Source organism: Perca fluviatilis, chromosome 20 (genome assembly GCF_010015445.1).
Source record: "Perca fluviatilis chromosome 20, GENO_Pfluv_1.0, whole genome shotgun sequence".
In the NCBI taxonomy this organism is placed as follows: domain Eukaryota; kingdom Metazoa; phylum Chordata; class Actinopteri; order Perciformes; family Percidae; genus Perca; species Perca fluviatilis.
The window spans coordinates 10,648,831-10,667,262 of NC_053131.1; the positions used below are offsets into that span (position 1 = coordinate 10,648,831).

Sequence of the window (18,432 nt, forward strand, 5' to 3'; positions counted from 1 at the left end):
AGAATACATCATACAACTATTTTCACATGCAGGCTCAATAGTGCCCCTTTAACAAAATCTTCATATTGCAAACAATGCTGGTAATATATCCAATAGGGATGGATTGATTTGATTGGTTAGTTTTATTGACTGAGAAACCATTTAAGACACACAACCACACAGTCTTGGCAATAATGGAAAGCTCGTTAAAATGATTACATTCAACCTCACAGGGATTTTGTATTTTAAATATTGATTTTCTATCACAGCACAGCAAAGTGTATTGGGTGCTGGCAGCTGATTGCAGAGTGAACGATTCCATTTCTTCCACGTGTACCAACATTAGAGCCGTGACCCCTAAATTAGAAGCTACACAAAACAATTTGCATACTAATTACTGTTTTAAGGATTGTATTTTGCATAGTGAATGTAGAGGAGGACTGTCGCTGGAGTTTAATCAAGACTGTTCAGCTTCCACCAAAAAGTATTAAAAATCAACCGAAAAGACAAAGTTGTTCACAAAAACTGCACAGGAACTTAAGAGTCATATTACCACTGACATATTTAAATTAAGGGTGAAATTCAGCATTGACATATTCCAATTAAGTCCAACACCGACCTCTTCAACCACAAATAGTTGAGGGTGAACCCACTTAAACTCCATTTACACAACTCTTAACCACAAAATATAAACAAAATTATTATTATAAAGTTCAGAAAAAGTGCCCATTATAACAATAAACAACTTCTCCCATCTTATAAAGCAGACAAATACAAATTTGTTAATAAAAGGGTTGAACTGATGCTTACAGAGATAACTGTGCAAATATTAATATACTGTTATATTGAACCGGTTAGTATTTTCTATAAAATTTCAAAATGAGTTAATTTTTTTCCCTGATTTTTAATCCTGTTAGGTGTAAAATGCCTGAAACAGCATTTAGACCATCATAATGGGATAGTAAAACTAATTCAAGTCTGAACTGATTAAATTGCTTTAGAATTAGATCTTTACAGTAAGACATTTTTTTACTACAATGAGAAGAAACACTATAGGCTTTTTGATTTTGTATTTTTAATTATATAAAATGTGTCCAAATCAACTGAATAACAGAGTAAATAGGCTAAAATGTGTTAGGAAGAAAATGATGTACTGCAAGAGCTTTGTTATGAGTGAGGAACCTCGATAATCGATTAAGCGTTTTTAAGCAAAAATGCTAAAAACATTCTGTGGTCCAAGCTATTTTCTTCTGATATTAAACTAAATAACGTTGTGTTCTGGACTGTTGGACTGACCAAACAAACTACGTGAATATATCCATCTGGCTTTGGGAAATTTATTTTTTTGTGTGATTTTGTGAGTGTGATTTCATGGATCAAATGATCATAGCCTACAGATAGTTGAAGCCCTGATCAGTCTTACTCTATGCCTTTCTGTACACCTCTGACACAGTCGATTGTAAAGAGAAAATCAACATTAATGTTTGATTTTGTGCATGTTTTAAGTGATCACCACCCTTTATATTCCCTGACTGGTGCAGGCAGCACAGCACAGCGTTAAGACAGTTGCTGAGAGAGGGAGAGCGGCTGCTCTTCTCACAGATCTCTTTCCCTTTCCCCTATTTTGGGACGAGGGTCTTGTTTAAACAGGCTACTCGAGATGCGCGTAAACATGCACTCAGCAGACACACAGAGAGCCTCAGCTGTTGCTGATTAATCATCAGAAGGCCGTTTCGCTCACTATATACCGATGGCAATGTAGGCTACCTGGGGGGGGAATCCCTGCTGGAGCACCCATAGGCCCGCACCATAACTTATAGGGTGCATACAGGCCTATACGCGGAAAGATGCACAAAGAATATAAGAGCTCCCCTGAAACTATAACAGGCCAGCCTCAGGAAACACAACTGTGTCCAAATCCAACTCCAGACAGTGGCAGGCCGTGCAGAAGAAGCCAAAAATATAGCCCGTATTAGCAACAACTAAAGATGTTCTATTAAAACCTGGAAATGCAGGTGTTCAGCCAATCAGCAGCAGGAATGGGCTCGCCAGGCTGTAACAACCGGTATCCTATAACTTGCGTTGACACACGCCAATTATTTTAAATGGCACACCCATTAGACGCTATATCACGAATCCATTGCAGCCTGTTGCAATGGATCACAATATCTGCACAATGATGAGGAGCAATGGGAGTTTGGACAGGTTTGGAGCCCTGGCAGCATGAAAGCGCTCCGGAGTGACGGACCACATCACATCACTTATCGACTGTTATTTGCAGCTATCGCGGATCTTGAAATGCATCCAATATGGTTAGGCTACTATAGTGTTACTACAATCTGTCACATATTCAGCTGGAAAGCCCATCTGTGTCTCGTTGTTTATCACTGATGGTTCGCCAGGTTACATCGCTCAACCAACACACTGATTATGTAGCCTAATATCACGGAGTTTGCATCATGCCCATAACCTACCTGGATTTGTATTCCGGGGAGTTTGTGTAGAAACCGCGAAATAGCTCCTCTCCGCCTCCCTTTATTATTATTATTATTATTATTGTTGTTGTTTGGCCGGTCAGATCACTCTATCAGCAGTCACAGTAGGCTATAATCTCGCTGCTTGGACGTCTTGAGTAAAAGCGCGCTCCTCGCACCACAAATCCCCCGGTGAAGCCACTGTGTCGTCCTCATGCACGGAGAGGGAGAGGCAGGTGCCCGTGCAGCCCGCTGCTCGGTAGATATCGGCGATTGGATCAAAACCGGCCAGAGGTGATCGCCTTTCGTGCTGTCTCCCGCCTTGGCGCCCTCCTCCCCAGATCCTCCCCTGTCTGACGGATTGACCGGGTCGCAGAGCTGTCAATGACGAGGGGGGGGGAGGAGGAGGAGGAGGAAGATGGGGATGGGGGGGAGGAGAGGAGAGGAGAGGGGGGTCGGTATTTTAAGATCAGAGATGGATCTTCAGAGCCCCCCGTCCGCACGGCTCTCCCTCCTCCTGCAAGCCGTGAATCAGCGCTCTCCTCCTCCCCCTCTCTCGGCGCAGGGGATTCTACGATGCCGCTATACCTACTGTAGTATAGGCACTGCCGTGGAAGCTGTCTCTTGCCCGGCTGTCTTCTCTACAGAAACGACACACTACAATTCATATTAAACGCCTGTGTTACATTAGAAAGGCGCTCAGCTTTGTGCAGGCTATGGAAGTTACCCAGGCAGGCAGGCGGGCAGGCAGGCGGGCAGCGGGACCAATTGGCGCACCATCGGAATGACCACGGTTTGTCTCCTCTGCGCCGAGTCAGTTTCTGGAGCTTACGGTTGCTGGAGATGAGCGCTTTTTATGTAGCCTATAAATTCTCGCCCTCGGATAATTAGTATTAATATTAGGCCTTTTGTCGCGCGGTGGAGGTGTGAAATGGTTGCGCCCTACAGCCCTTCGCACCCGATTTTTTTTTCTTTTCTTTAAAAGTCACACACAGACAGGCTCAGTTAGGCGCGCAACTACGTCACCATCGGCTGAGAGAAGAAGAACCTGCACCACGAAGCACCAATATCATTCAGACCCACAGCCCACCGTGACAGGGGTTCGCAACAGGAGAGGAGGGGGCGGGGGAGGAGGAGGAGGAAAAACCGCTTAGAATAAAGGTATCACCTGCATTTCACACCCAAAACTGCCCTGATGGGCATGTGCTGCTAATTTAAGACACAAAAAGTAAGTGACAGCAGGAAGATGATCACTGAGTCACCGGCATTTAATCTTGCCACATGCCATATAGGCTAAATCTGTCTGTCTCTCTCTCTCTCTCTCTCTCACACACACACACACACACACACACACACACACACACACACACACACACACACACACACACACACACACACACACACACACACACACACACACACAAGAAATGATTAGCCAATTACAAACTTGGTTGATTGACAGAACCGTTTTGATCGTTTCCAGTTTTCTAAAACGGGAGGATTTTTCTGCATTGAGTACTTTTACTTTTAATACTTTTAAGTACATTTTCCTGATGATACTCAGGCTACATACTTTTACTTAAGTAACATTTTCAATGCAGGACTTTTACTTGTAAGAGTATGTTCACAGTTAAGTGTGGTATTAGTACTTTTACTTTAAGTAAAGGATCTGACTACTACTTCCACCACTGCACATTATAAATGCAGAGATGGACTAGCTAGATGTAAGATTTACTAACAGATCTTCTCATGCCAACTTTATAGTTGCGGTAACACAAATGTTTGCAGCTTAATGAGCATGATATTGTATTCAAAGTGTAGGCTATTAAATATGTATTGTATGCAGACAAACAGAAACTGTAATCATGTGCAAAATCACACAAAAGCACATGAATGCAAAAAAAAAGCACAGTTTTCTAAACTTATAAGTTTAAGTTATGCATATCAAGAGTACAACACTAATATCAGATCAAGCCCATACTGGAAAGGAGTGTCAATCCACGTAAGGGTCATTACTGTGATCAAGGGCGGCTTAATTGATAGAATAATAGAAATGTGACAAATAAAACCTCCAATAAACACAACAACTCGAGGGCTAATTGTGCCAATTCATCATCAAAAGGCCCTGAAAAGAATGGTTTGACTTTTTAGGAAACACGCTTACTGGATTTCTGGCCGAGAGTTAGCAGATGAGAAGACGCACTCTCATGTTTATCCTAAAAATATGAAGCAACAGCCAGCAGTCAGTTAGCTTAGCTTAGCTTAGCTTAGCACACATACTCGGAACAGGGGCAAACAGCTAGCCTCTATCCAAAGGTTAAAAAACTAAGTAACATGTTATATCTTGTTTGTTTTAGCCACACAAAAGCCAAAGTGTAAAAATGACAAGGGCATTTGATGTTTGGGTTTCTGACAAGTTGTGGCTGGTTGCCTAGCAACAAGACTCCAGAAAGTCACCGCACAGGCAAAGAAACAGTCACATAACTCCTCATAAAACCACAACTTGTCATTTAAACTAATTAAACAATACATATAACATCTTAATTAGTAAATGCACTCTATATAGAATTTCTTCCTACAGAGCCAGGCTTGCTTACAGTCTTTGTGCTATGCTAAGCTAACTGTTTCTGTCTCAGGAACAAACTCTCGCGAGATCTGGCTATGACACAAGATAATGTCAGTCAGCTAACTCTCTAATTAAACTAATTTTTGTAATGCTTAAAGTGATGGTTCGGAGTAATTCACCCTAGGGTCCTTTGCACCATGACCTCGAGCCAAACACCCCCCCCAGAAGCTTTTTTCACCTGTGTGGAACGACGTGACAGTTATCGAGGCATAGTATCGCTTTTTTCTTTTAAAGCCAACCCCCCTTCTTCCCCCCGATAACCCTCGCCCTCTATGCCCTCTTCAGCCGTACAGCCGTTACAGATACTGTCAGCGGGGCGGATGGTTAAGCCTATATTAGAGGAGTTGTTTGAGATACTTCCCTATATTTAATACTGTAGGTATTAAAACATTATAGGCTCAAATATTATAAATACTGTATTATAAATATTAATAGGTTCAAAGGAATTAGTTTAGATACTTCCCTATGGCTTTTAGATTATTTCTAGAGAGACACACACACCCCCGCACTGGCGGGTTCTCGCTACAGTGGAAACCCGATGACGAGACAAGAGGCTTTTGATTGACAACCTAGATGTCCCCCGTATGTGAAATACACAGCACACAGAAGATCTTTATAACCAAACAATTACAATTGATTACTCACACTCGGACAGCTGCCTCTGCCGTGGTCACAGAGGTTTCCGCTCAGCTGGAGGATCAAAGGTCTGCTTGTCAGGTCGGTCCCCGGGGTTGCTGCAAACCGCACGGCTAAAGAGGAGGCCACCACTTCCCCTTTCGGGGTGTCCCCGCTCACACGGGCAAGTGGCAAAAAGAAGAAAAAGAAAAAAAAAAAGGGGAAAAAAAAGTCTTCTAAAAGAGCGAAAAAAGACAAGGCTTTTTGGGTCACCTTGCTCAAGACGGACACAGGCGGTTTTATTATTATTTTTTTTTTTAAAGCAAAAAGTTAACAAGCAAACAAAATAAAATGAAAAAATGAACAGAGTTCAATCACTCAAAAAATGCTCTAAGACACAGGAGGTCCCTACTCGTAGAGTTTTGGTCAAAAGAGCAGAAAACGAACCCAAGGGGGCTGCTTTTTGGCAAAGCACCCATTTTTATATGTACATTTCTTGGGGTTCAACCCCCCATCACAGCGAGGTGTGTTTTTCCACCTTTGTTTTCACCTTACATGGTAATACAGTCTTAAAACAAGCATCAGGTTGGATAAACGTAAAAACATCTCATATGACGATATTTCCTATATGCATATGCATGTTGCTATCTAACATACAATCTAACGGCTCGGTTCATCACTAGGTCAATGCAATAACCTCTTTCACCCCTCTGTGCATCCAGAGCCTAGCCCCTAAGTGCATGTATACAAGGCCCCAACAGCACTTCCTCTTTCCAGCTGTGCAGGTTTAGACAGACAGTTACACAAAGCCACTTATGCATCTGAAGCCTCTTGCAGACACTTCCTCTTCACGACTGCAGGGTCAAATAGGCAGCTTTACACAGTAACTCACACTAAAATGTCTCTAAGCATGTATATAGTAATATCAGTAACACAAAAACTTAGCATGATCATATTCCTAAAGGCACATCAGCACTCACAAACCAAAATCAAAGGCAGCATTATAGTTTCACAAGCAGAAATATATATTTAGCTGTTTTTGGGTTAAACTCATGTCACAAGCAGAAATACAGTCTCAACTGTTCTTGAGCTGATACATTTCAAAAGCAGAAGTATAGTTTTAGCTGTCTTTTGGATTAATAGAAATACATTTCAAAAAGCAAAAATATTTCAAAAAGCAGGAGTATAGTTTTTAATTGTATTTTGGATTTTCACATACTCTCGTTCAACACCTGGGTCGAACATTGGGAGAGTTAGCGTAGAGTAGCGTTATCAGCTGAATAGCTTAGCGCAGGGGCTAATGGACCCACGTTTGTATCTTCTAATTTACCCCACTAATAATGCCCGAAATGATACCAAACTTCTACACTAGTACAAATAGGTTATGCACTCATAAAACGATGGATTGGAAAGTTTGTAAGTACACCAGAAGTTTATGAACACTTGCCTGCTCTCTTCTGCTCTCTGTTGCTGCTGCTGCTACCTGCAGTTAGACGAGTGCTTAGGGCCGTCTACAAATTACTACACCGAAAAGAGTTACAACAAAAATATTTATTAATTCAATGATTAAATAAGATAATGTCTCCAAACTTACCTCAATTATTACTTGTCTCCTGCTAGTTATACTACAGCACTTACTTTAAAAAAAAAGTTAAATTAATAAATATTTTTGTTGCATCTCTTTTCGGTGTTGTAATTTGTAGACGTCCCTAAGCACTCGTCTTACAGCAGCAGCAACAACAGCAGAGAGCAGAAGCCAGCAGGCAAGTGTTATTTACATAAACTTCTGGTGTACTTACAAACTTTCCAATCCATCGTTTTATGAGAGCATAACTATTTATTACTACTAGTAGACGTTTGGTATCATTTCGGCACGATTAGTAAGGTCATTCCGAATACAAACGTGGTCCGTGCCCTAGCCGCGCTATTCAGCTGATAACGCTACTCTAGCTAATTCTCCCAATGTTAGACCCAGGTGAAAAAAGCTTCTGGGGGGGTGTTTGGCTCGAGGTCATGGTGCAAAGGACCCTAGGGTGAAATTACTCTGAACCATCACTTTAATATTGCTTTTAGCTGTGTAAATATCTAACAACGTTCACTACATTTGCAAACAAGGCCACGCCCACATAGGAGACAGGAAGTCTAAACCATTTCATACGGTTGGCACTGCTTGAAATGTGCAATCTTGAGCTATAGAGTAGCCTACCTATCTTTGATGAAGCGCAGTGGTATTCATCTTCTCATCTATCTCTCTGAGAAAGCAAATAAGTGCATTTCCCAAAATGTCTACTAACTATTCCTTTAAACAAATCCTGCTCAGGGTCCACCAGAGTCCAGGAAACATTCTCATCAAATACTCATCACCTCCTGTGTTTCTTTGTCTCCCTTCTTGCACTTGCATTGCACAACCCAATAATCTTCCCTCCCCAGTAAGATGCAATACTAGCCAGTAGATAATGAGCTTCACTGGGCACACAGTCCTTGATGCAGCACTATCACCCATAACCACTGCTGACGAGACAGACAAAGCCCCAAAGACAGGAGCACAGCAGGGTGTTCACACTGCCACCACCTCCAATTACAGAATCATACAGGCCTGAAGCATTGCAGAGGGAAAAAAAAAATCCTAAAAGTCCCAGGGCAAATGAAACTGTAGCCTATGTAATATTAATACGTAATATTAAGAACATAAGTATTGAAGAGTCTTTTAAATTCATTAGCGATTAATCAATAATGAATTATAATTAATCCAACCAGAAACAACATGGAGAGACTTGGAGCAGTCATCTTATTGCAGTAGTCACTTTTCTTTTGGGATGGAGCCTATATGCAAAGCAGGAGGGGAAAAAAAAAAAAAAAAATCAATTGGATCCGATTTTAATTACATAGTCCGGCAGTGTGGTACAGAATCTTATTAGCCTGTTCAGATTTCCACGCTTGTTAAATTCAAATATGAAATTCAAAAAACAATCACTTCCCAAGTGGGGATGGGAGGGATGAGACGGGCCAATCTGGTCAGGCGGCGGCGGCGGCGGCGGCCATCCTCCACTCCCTCTCTATGTAATGCTGTGATTAGTATGGAGAATATGGTTGGATGTTTTAATGAAGTTTTCTTATCTGCGGGAAAAAGGGTGAAGGCAGAAAACACACTGGACAGATTGGTGTGCAGGCTCTTTAAGTGTACCTGCAGCCAGTATGCATCAGATTAGAATTCAATGGCTGCTCTTGCCTCTCTCATCAAAGTCCTCCATGCGTTCAGTGATGATTAATGGATTATACTTGTAATCAACACAGCAGGCCTGCTTGTGTTTCCCACTGAGAGGAGCAGCACTTACAAGGGAGGGAAACTTGATGGCCGTAGCCCTGAAACTGACTGCTTGCATTAATTCTCTGAGAGTAAAGCGACTTCACCTCGCCTTACGGTTTTATTTTTCTTCTTCTTCTTCTTCTTCTTCTTCTTCCTGCACACTTGACGGCGGCTGCGTCCTGGATCAGTTTCATTAAAATGGTCTGGCATGCAGCAGCAGAGAATCTGGAGCAGGGAACGATACGGTACCGCACAAGAGAATAGTGCTGCACTTGCACTTTGGGATTTGGATTTTCTCTCTCCGTGCTGCGCTCGGCACTCTGCACATGCTGATAATTTGTAGGCTCGAGCCGCAACGACTTTAATGGGGAAAAAGAAAAGTCAGGCGGTGTGTGAGGGGAGGGAAGGGGGTCATCAGGGGGAGTTAACACTGACATCACCCCTGGGCGACGTCCGCTTACGACGGTCAGTAATGAATAGTGAAGCTGTGAAATGAGAAAGGTAAAGAGTCACCTCACATCAGAATCTAAAGAGCTTAAGGCTGGAGGGCCACTTCCTGTCACTGGTGAATGTGTGTGTTTAGAGGGTGGTGTGGCAGTGGGGGTCAGACTGAGCAAGGCACAAACCACCCCTTGCCTTGAGGACTCACTTTAAAAGATGCATGGGCTGCAGGGACACAAATACTGCGATTTTATAAGGGTCATGTCACCCCACCATTGCGTGCAAAGGGCGATGAAGTGAAGCTTTTACAGATGGAAGAAGTCGGACAGGAAGCTGGAGAAGTGCCAAACTGTGGTGTTTAAAGGTCCCATGGCATGAAAATTTCACTTTATGAGGTTTTTAACATTAATATGCATTCCCACAGCCAGCCTATGTGGCTAGAAATGGCGATAGGTGTAAACCAAGCCCTGGGTATCCTGCTCTGCCTTTGAGAAAATGAAAGCTCAGATGGGCCGATCTGGAATCTTCTCCTTATGAGGTCATAAGGAGCAAGGTTACCTCCCCTTTCTCTGCTCTGCCCGCCCAGAGAACTTGGCCCACCCATGAAAAATAGAGACATCATGGCTTTCAAAAGAGCAAAGTGACAGTTGGTCAAGGCCACACCCCCACCCTCCACCTTGCCCCCCCCCCTCTCTCCTCCTCAATAGCTACAGACACAGAAATGTTATATCCTAAGGAAAGCTCATTGTGGGACTGGCTCTAGTGGCTGTAATTCTGCACCAAGGCTGAATTTCGGGAAAGAGACTTCAGATACAGTATTAGGGGACCACTAAGGTCTATATAAAAGAGACTTCAGATACAGTATTAGGGGACCACTAAGGTCTATATAAAAGAGACTTCAGATACAGTATTAGGGGACCACTAAGGTCTATATAAAAGAGACTTCAGATACAGTATTAGGGGACCACTAAGGTCTATATAAAAGAGACTTCAGATACAGTATTAGGGGACCACTAAGGTCTATATAAAAGAGACTTCAGATACAGTATTAGGGGACCACTAAGGTCTACATAAAAGACTTCAGATACAGTATTAGGGGACCACTAAGGTCTATATAAAAGAGACTTCAGATACAGTATTAGGGGACCACTAAGGCCTATATAAAAGAGACTTCAGATACAGTATTTGGGGACCACTAAGGCCTATATAAAAGACTTCAGATACAGTATTAGGGGACCACTAAGGCCTATATAAAAGACTTCAGATACAGTATTAGGGGACCACTAAGGTCTATATAAAAGAGACTTCAGATACAGTATTAGGGGACCACTAAGGTCTATATAAAAGAGACTTCAGATACAGTATTAAGGGACCACTAAGGTCTATATAAAAGAGACTTCAGATACAGTATTAAGGGACCACTAAGGTCTATATAAAAGAGACTTCAGATACAGTATTAGGGGACCACTAAGGTCTATATAAAAGAGACTTCAGATACAGTATTAGGGGACCACTAAGGTCTATATAAAAGAGACTTCAGATACAGTATTAGGGGACCACTAAGGCCTATATAAAAGAGACTTCAGATACAGTATTAGGGGACCACTAAGGTCTATATAAAAGAGACTTCAGATACAGTATTAGGGGACCACTAAGGTCTATATAAAAGAGACTTCAGATACAGTATTAGGGGACCACTAAGGTCTATATAAAAGAGACTTCAGATACAGTATTAAGGGACCACTGAGGTCTATATAAAAGCATATCATGGGACCTTTAACAAAAAAAACAAAGGGCACAAAATGAAACCTGGGAATTACAAAAAGGCAAATTAGCATTAAAGAAAAACCCCGGAAAGCTCTTCCTCCCTTGTCCTGAACATAGACAGTATACAAAATGGACACAGACTTCGACAGCGACCAGTGAAGGATATTAGAACATGTATTAGAAGCACTTTTCCGGTGATGGCTGAGTGTTACTGCGCAGCCTCCAACTGAGATGTGACGTGAGCAACCTGTCTGAAAGTTGGAAGTCTTATGGTAGCTGTGCCAAGAGAAATCTCAATCATTCCCAGTCTTGCAGAGACGGAGAGTGTGATAAATGTTACTTCATATGAAAACACTTGCCACATACCAAAGTATTTCCAATCCATCAAAACGTTGCTGAAAAACTTTGTTCCGATGCTTTTCATGGACTCTCTATGGGCTTCTCCCTTGACTGTATGTCTCCACGTCCCCCACTGATTGCCTGCGAGCTTCTCCTGACTATACGGTAATATCTCTACTGGCTATGACACAATCTTTAGCCGATTTTTACAGAGAAAAATAAAGTCTTTAAACGCTTCAGATGTAAAGTTATTCACTGTCAAAGTGACGCCAAAATCAGAGTCAAAGTCAATGGAATGCTAACGGAAGGTGATGGCTTGTTAGCCTAAGAATCTCCCCACAGGAGGTACGCTTTCCGGATGCTCGCTTACCCCCTTGGTCCTGAAGTCCATTTCACATTTCAGCCTCACTTCACTGGAACGTACCACCTGCACAGGTAAGTATAGGGTGAGCTAAGCTAAGAAAAAGCAACATTTCATACCATTAGATTCACATTTATAGTTACTGCTGAAATTACATATGCGCACCCATAGCAAAAAGCACGACAAATATTATAAAAATGTAATTTACTGCTAAACTATCTTACCTATTCTCCTACCCCTTAGGAGTGGCCAGCCCCTCCCTGCTGAGAGAAGCTAATCAGGCACACATGTATGTACTTTACTTGATTAGCTGGTGAGCAGCTGATCTCCCCCCCCACATCACAGGCACAACCAGAACTAGAATACTATGAACCCATTAACCAACTAAACAGGCCTATGTCATTTTATACATTACATATTTTATATATCAAATGATAATGTTTCCAATAAACTGAAAACCTTATACTGAAATTAAGGATTACGCAGACACAAAACACTGTTCATTTTGGAACCAGGGCCTATTGAGAAAGGAGAAAAGGCAGCTTTTTCACAGGTCACTTCCCCCTTAATTACAAAAAACAGTTCTCTCTCACCTCTAGTGCTGGTCGTGCAAACAGTTTGGGTTTTATTTATCAGGTTTGGAGATATCGGTCTTACAGATTTCTGCCTTTACCTCACTGGGATGCAGGTGAATGGTATTTAATTTGTGGAGCTCACAAATCTGAAAAGTTAAGTTAAACAAAAATCCCAATAGCAAAATCTCTTTTCAGAAGACTAGGTTCTCCAGTCAGTGCCCTTGATCAAGGCACTGGCTCAGATCTGGAGTTGGTCCCCGGGCGCTGTGATTGGCTGCCCACTGCTCCCTTGAGGGATGGGTTAAATGCAGAGAATGAATTCCGCTACATGTATGCGTATGTGACAATAAAGTACCTTTACCTTTGCCCCTGTTACTCTGGGACAGTTGTTCCAAAGGTTTTGTGCTTGTGACCTGTTTATACATTGAGACGTCGTGTCACAGCTATGAGTCTATGAGTCGGGGAGTAACCACCGCTCTGCGTAATCCCCATGACCTGCTGTCAATAGATTTCATTGGGATCATTTCTTTAGTAGAAAATATTTCCTGAAAAGTGCATTGCATTTAAATGTAATTTCATCTAGTCTTACGGTGGAAAACACAAATCTTGGAGACAGATATAAAAAAAAACCTAGACATATAAAACCACTATAGCAGTGGATCACGAGAGCAGATTGCCACCTTAAAATAAATCTGAGGGGAAAAAATGATGTTACACAAAATGATGTTTCGTCTTTTCATGGCTTCTTTTGTAATACTGAACATGTTTACCCTTAAATTCAAATTGCCCGAGAAAGGAAAATAATTATTTGATCAAACTGCTTGGGCCATAAACTGTAATCACAAATATTCCTTTGACATGGCCACAAGGCAAAAAGGACAGGAGCCACTGCACTAAATACACCACGCGTGTGGCATCTATAGCCACACACCGTCACGGTCATCCCATCATGCAGACATACAGGCTTGATAGGTGCACATAATCATACAGAGAAGCGCTGGTTACTCTTCATATAACGCGCCATAACCTTGACAACCCTGCACTAATAAATCCTCTCCTCAAATAAAACCCTGACAACTCCATAAATATACAGAGTGCAATGCAGATAGAAAGGAGTCCGGTGCCAAGCTTTCACACTGTATGTACTTTCAGTTCAAATGAGATCCGTAGAGACCAGTATTTGCACACATGTAGCATAGCATAGCTCATCAATGGAGAGTGCCCCTTCTGCAGCTGCAGCTATTGGAGCTGAGCATTCAGTGGCTCACTGGTCTGGAATATATTTGTAGAGGAAGATGGGTGAGAGAGGGATACCCACACTGACTCCATTACATAAGAGACACAGTGCACAGAAGACGAGTGTAGGACACTGGACTCCACTCTCATCTACTCATCTCCCCCCGTGCCTTATGGTGCTGAATGAAAGAGAGGAAGAAGGGGAAGAGGATCAAAAGTAGGGGAAGGATTGGATGATACAACGGAGGGGTCAGCTCATCTTATGCATGTTCGGCGGGGGTGGGGGCTCTGCCCAACAGCCACGTCTCCATGGCAACGTGTGGCCCCTGCCTCGGTCCTGGGGAGAGTGGAAGTGACGGCGGCGATCTGTGTGCGTTCTGTCTGCCTCATTATGTGGGGAATGGAGTGAAACAGCCAGGGGGTGCATTTGTTCTGCGTGGACTACCCCTCAGCTGCCAAGCGTCTGTCTATTTATAGAAATTATATGAGAGAGAGAGAGAGAGAGAGAGAGAGAGAGAGAGAGAGAGAGAGAGAGAGAGAGAGAGAGAGAGGAGAGAGAATTTCTCCGCTCATTTTCCTCCCTCCTCCATGTAGAATAGGTCTATTTTTTTGGCATTTGATTCTGCAGCTCTCTGTAAGTGACATTTCAGTGAGTCAGTAGATGTAGTGTAGGTTAAGGCTTTCACTGACCACAGCTTCATTGGCTTTGCTTCCTTTCTGGGAAAGGGGATTAATAATAAAAAAAAAAAAAAAACATTGTATATTAGACCTGAACTAAAGCATTGTTGTCAATTATTTTTTTTCCAGTTAATCATTATAGTCCATAACGTTTCTGAAATAATGAAAAAACAACCATCACATTTTCCCACTGTCTAATGTGACATCTTCAAATTTCTTATTTTGTTTGATCAACAGTATAAAAAAAGATTCAAAGATTCTACTATAAAACAGAGAGAGTGGCACATCCTCACATTTGAGAAGCTGGACCCAGCGAATAACTGGCATTTCTAGTTAATAATGACTTTAAAACGATCATACTGGAAAGATGGGATCATTTATCAAACATGACAAGTTAACCTATAGTTTCGAATAGGTGTATAGTGCTAAATAACTAACGCTTTTTTAGAATACAAACACTTGAAATAATAATGTGACACACAAATGATTCTCATGTTTTGGGAGCCATTTTATGTGGCTCCTCCACTGTGGCTCCTCCTCACACTGTTTACGGACAAGAGAGCTGCTACAAACGGTGACTGTATTCTAGCGATCAGAGGCAACTACAATGGACCTTTTTCACAGCAGGCATTTTTTGACTTATCATAGTAGGAAAATCACAGCTGAAATTGATAACCATAACGATGGCTCAATTCCATCAAGTGTCCCAGTAAGCTATTTCAGTGAGTCAGCGTGCACAATACCAGGACCTCTCCTAAGTGGAATGCAGCCATCATTAATGGTTTTGAACACATCTGTGCTTTTCCTACTATGACATGTCAATATGTCTGCCATCAAAAAGGTCTTTACTAAAACAGAAAAACAGGAAGTTTCCACTAAGGCCAATAGGTGAGTGTCACTTGGAGATAGACCGATAAATCAGCTTATTGCAGATATAACAATATTGATCGTTGCCAGCTGATAAATAAAGTAATGAAACATACAGGGATGCCAAAGATGTTTAAAAGGTCACATGACATGGTGCTCTTTGGATGCTTTTATATAGACCTTAGTGGTCCCCTAATACTGTATCTGAAGTCTCTTTTATATAGGCCTTAGTGGTCCCCTAATACTGTATCTGAAGTCTCTTTTATATAGACCTTAGTGGTCCCCTAATACTGTATCTGAAGTCTCTTTTATATAGACCTTAGTGGTCCCCTAATACTGTATCTGAAGTCTCTTTTATATAGGCCTTAGTGGTCCCCTAATACTGTATCTGAAGTCTCTTTTATATAGACCTTAGTGGTCACCTAATACTGTATCTGAAGTCTCTTTTATATAGGCCTTAGTGGTCCCCTAATACTGTATCTGAAGTCTCTTTTATATAGACCTTAGTGGTCCCCTAATACTGTATCTGAAGTCTTTTATATAGGCCTTAGTGGTCCCCTAATACTGTATCTGAAGTCTCTTTTATATAGGCCTTAGTGGTCCCCTAATACTGTATCTGAAGTCTCTTTTATATAGACCTTAGTGGTCCCCTAATACTGTATCTGAAGTCTTTTATATAGGCCTTAGTGGTCCCCTAATACTGTATCTGAAGTCTCTTTTATATAGACCTTAGTGGTCCCCTAATACTGTATCTGAAGTCTCTTTTATATAGACCTTAGTGGTCCCCTAATACTGTATCTGAAGTCTCTTTTATATAGACCTTAGTAGTCCCCTAATACTGTATCTGAAGTCTCTTTTATATAGGCCTTAGTGGTCCCCTAATACTGTATCTGAAGTCTCTTTTATATAGGCCTTAGTGGTCCCCTAATACTGTATCTGAAGTCTCTCTCTTCTCAACGCTGGTTGTTTATGAGTTTATGAAAAACACCGCTCTGATACAGCTGTTGGAGAGTAGAGTAGCCTAAACAGTGAGGCTGATATCAAATTACCATAATGCTGAATTACATGTGTGTGCATTGCTTCCTGTAAGTTCTTGCATTTAAATATAGCAATGGTGAACTCCGCCGACAACGATGAAAACTACTCCAAAGACTGGAAAAAACTGAATGTCGATGCATTGAATAGATATCGTTGATACAATGATAAATGTAACCAAAGACAGGGTTTTATTTCTTTTATATTCAGGGTTTTATCATTTTAAAATACGTTTCCTGGGAAACGGAAGTGCATCTTCAGAGGTGAGTTTGTGCTGCACTAGCAGATGTAGTCATCACACATTTTTGGAAAATCTCCCTTTTCTGCTCGTTGAGAAAACTGCCTTTCCCTCCACAAGTGACCACCTATTTGTTTATAAAAAAGGAAATACATCCCATTGGCTGTCAACCTGGTTAGAGGATTCGCCGTGGGGTGGGGGGGGGGGGGAAATCCTCTGCCCATTCACAGAATGTGGTCAAATATTTAGTATTTCGCTCGTGGAATGGAATAATCATGTCTCTAATCTTTGTAAGAAATGTCTTCCTGTGAGATAATACCAGTGGTAATTCATCTTCATCTGGAGTGCGTGAGAGTGTGTTTGGGAGGAGGGACTTTTCATTCATCAAGGGCCAGAAAAGACTGAGAGCAGACACATCAGAGCTGCGATGATCTGGCAGCAGGCAAACCAACTCACAGGGCCGCACATTAGGAGGGGGAAATCGGAATGATTCAGGGGGCCACGGCGCTGGAGAGGGCCCCTGGAAGAGTGTAGGGATTAGTTATTTTGCATTTCGGAGGCCGGATTTTCAACCAGCTACACGATTCTCGTTTCTAAGACCTCATTAGTTCTGCCGCTCGTGGAATGAAGTTGTAAATATTGAATTGGATTTCTTCTTTTCTTAGCCCATGTCCAATTAATATTTGATCGTTTTATTTTTTTAAACCCAATACGCATCCTGGCGGCTCGGTTACGACAGCGAGGCCTCCCGGACTGACCCATCTTGGCGTCTGACGACTACACCCGCGCCGCCTCTCCAGAAAAGAAGTGCAGCGTGCCGTAACATATCTCCGCTCGGGCGCTCTAAAGTCTCCTTCACACGGTTCATTAGAAGTGGACTCTATGGAGAAGCTACGAGGCGGTGTGGCTTTGCACAGCTAGTGAGCTTACAGAACGGTCACCAAACACACAGCTCATAAATACTTGTGATGTGTATTTAACAGTGGTGGAATATAACCAAGTACATTCATTCAAGTACTGTACTTAAGTATACATTTGAGTTATTTGTACTTTACTTGATTCTTTTCTTTCCATGCCACTTTCTACTTCGCTACATTTCAGAGAGAAATATTGTACTTTTTACTCCACTACATTCGTCTGACAGCTTTAGTTACTTTACAAATTACGATTTTTTTTTCGCACACAAAAAACATGTAGTTCATAAAATATGTTTTTCGTCAAGTCCAGCTGAAATGATTAACCATTAAACACTTGACTGACAGATGGTTTCCAGTATTCTAAAATGTGAGGATTTTTCTGCATTGAGGACTTTTACTTTTAATACTTTAAGTACATTTTCAATGCAGGACTTTTACTTGTAACATGGTATTTTTACAGTGTGGTATTAGTACTTTTGCTAAAATAAAGAAATCGGAATACTTAAAGACCTTAAGGAGGAAGTGAAATATATAGTAAAAAAGCGTGGCCAAATAAGATAATTTGACATACCATTTCATCCGCAGAATATGGAAAAACTGGCACATTATAGATTGTCAAATTATCAACAGAAAAAAAAAAAAAAGACATACACATTGTCGACTACTTTCTCCCAAAGAAATAGTCCCTGGGAGTGTTTTGTGTATTATCCAGACGGATTCCAAAGTCCAACACTTGTTCCACCATTACTAACCTTACAGCAGAAGCCACATCCTCTAAGTACAGCTCAGATTGGCTTATCAACTATCAAACTCAATATTTCTCCTTTCCCACAGTTCGCAATCACAAACAGCCCAGGGGCAGGCCTGTGGAGCATCCAGAATAAGTGTGTGATTGACCTCTAAGATTACAGACGCACCAACGTGTGACCGCTCTAAATTTAGAGAGGCTTCTTCAGAAACAGAAGCATTCACCAGAC

General features: G+C 41.7%; 1 protein-coding gene across 2 annotated transcripts in view; it reads right to left on the bottom strand.

Annotated features, from left to right (window-relative positions):
- The window catches only part of slc8a3 (solute carrier family 8 member 3), a 161,783-nt gene extending 158,290 nt beyond the window's left edge, over positions 1–3,493 (bottom strand). For both annotated transcript variants that reach the window (XM_039786476.1, XM_039786475.1), the window contains exon 1: positions 2,454–3,493. The gene's annotated coding sequence lies outside the window, so the exon portion shown is untranslated. The remainder of the gene's footprint in view (positions 1–2,453) is intronic.
- Positions 3,494–18,432: the final 14,939 nt, after the last annotated feature.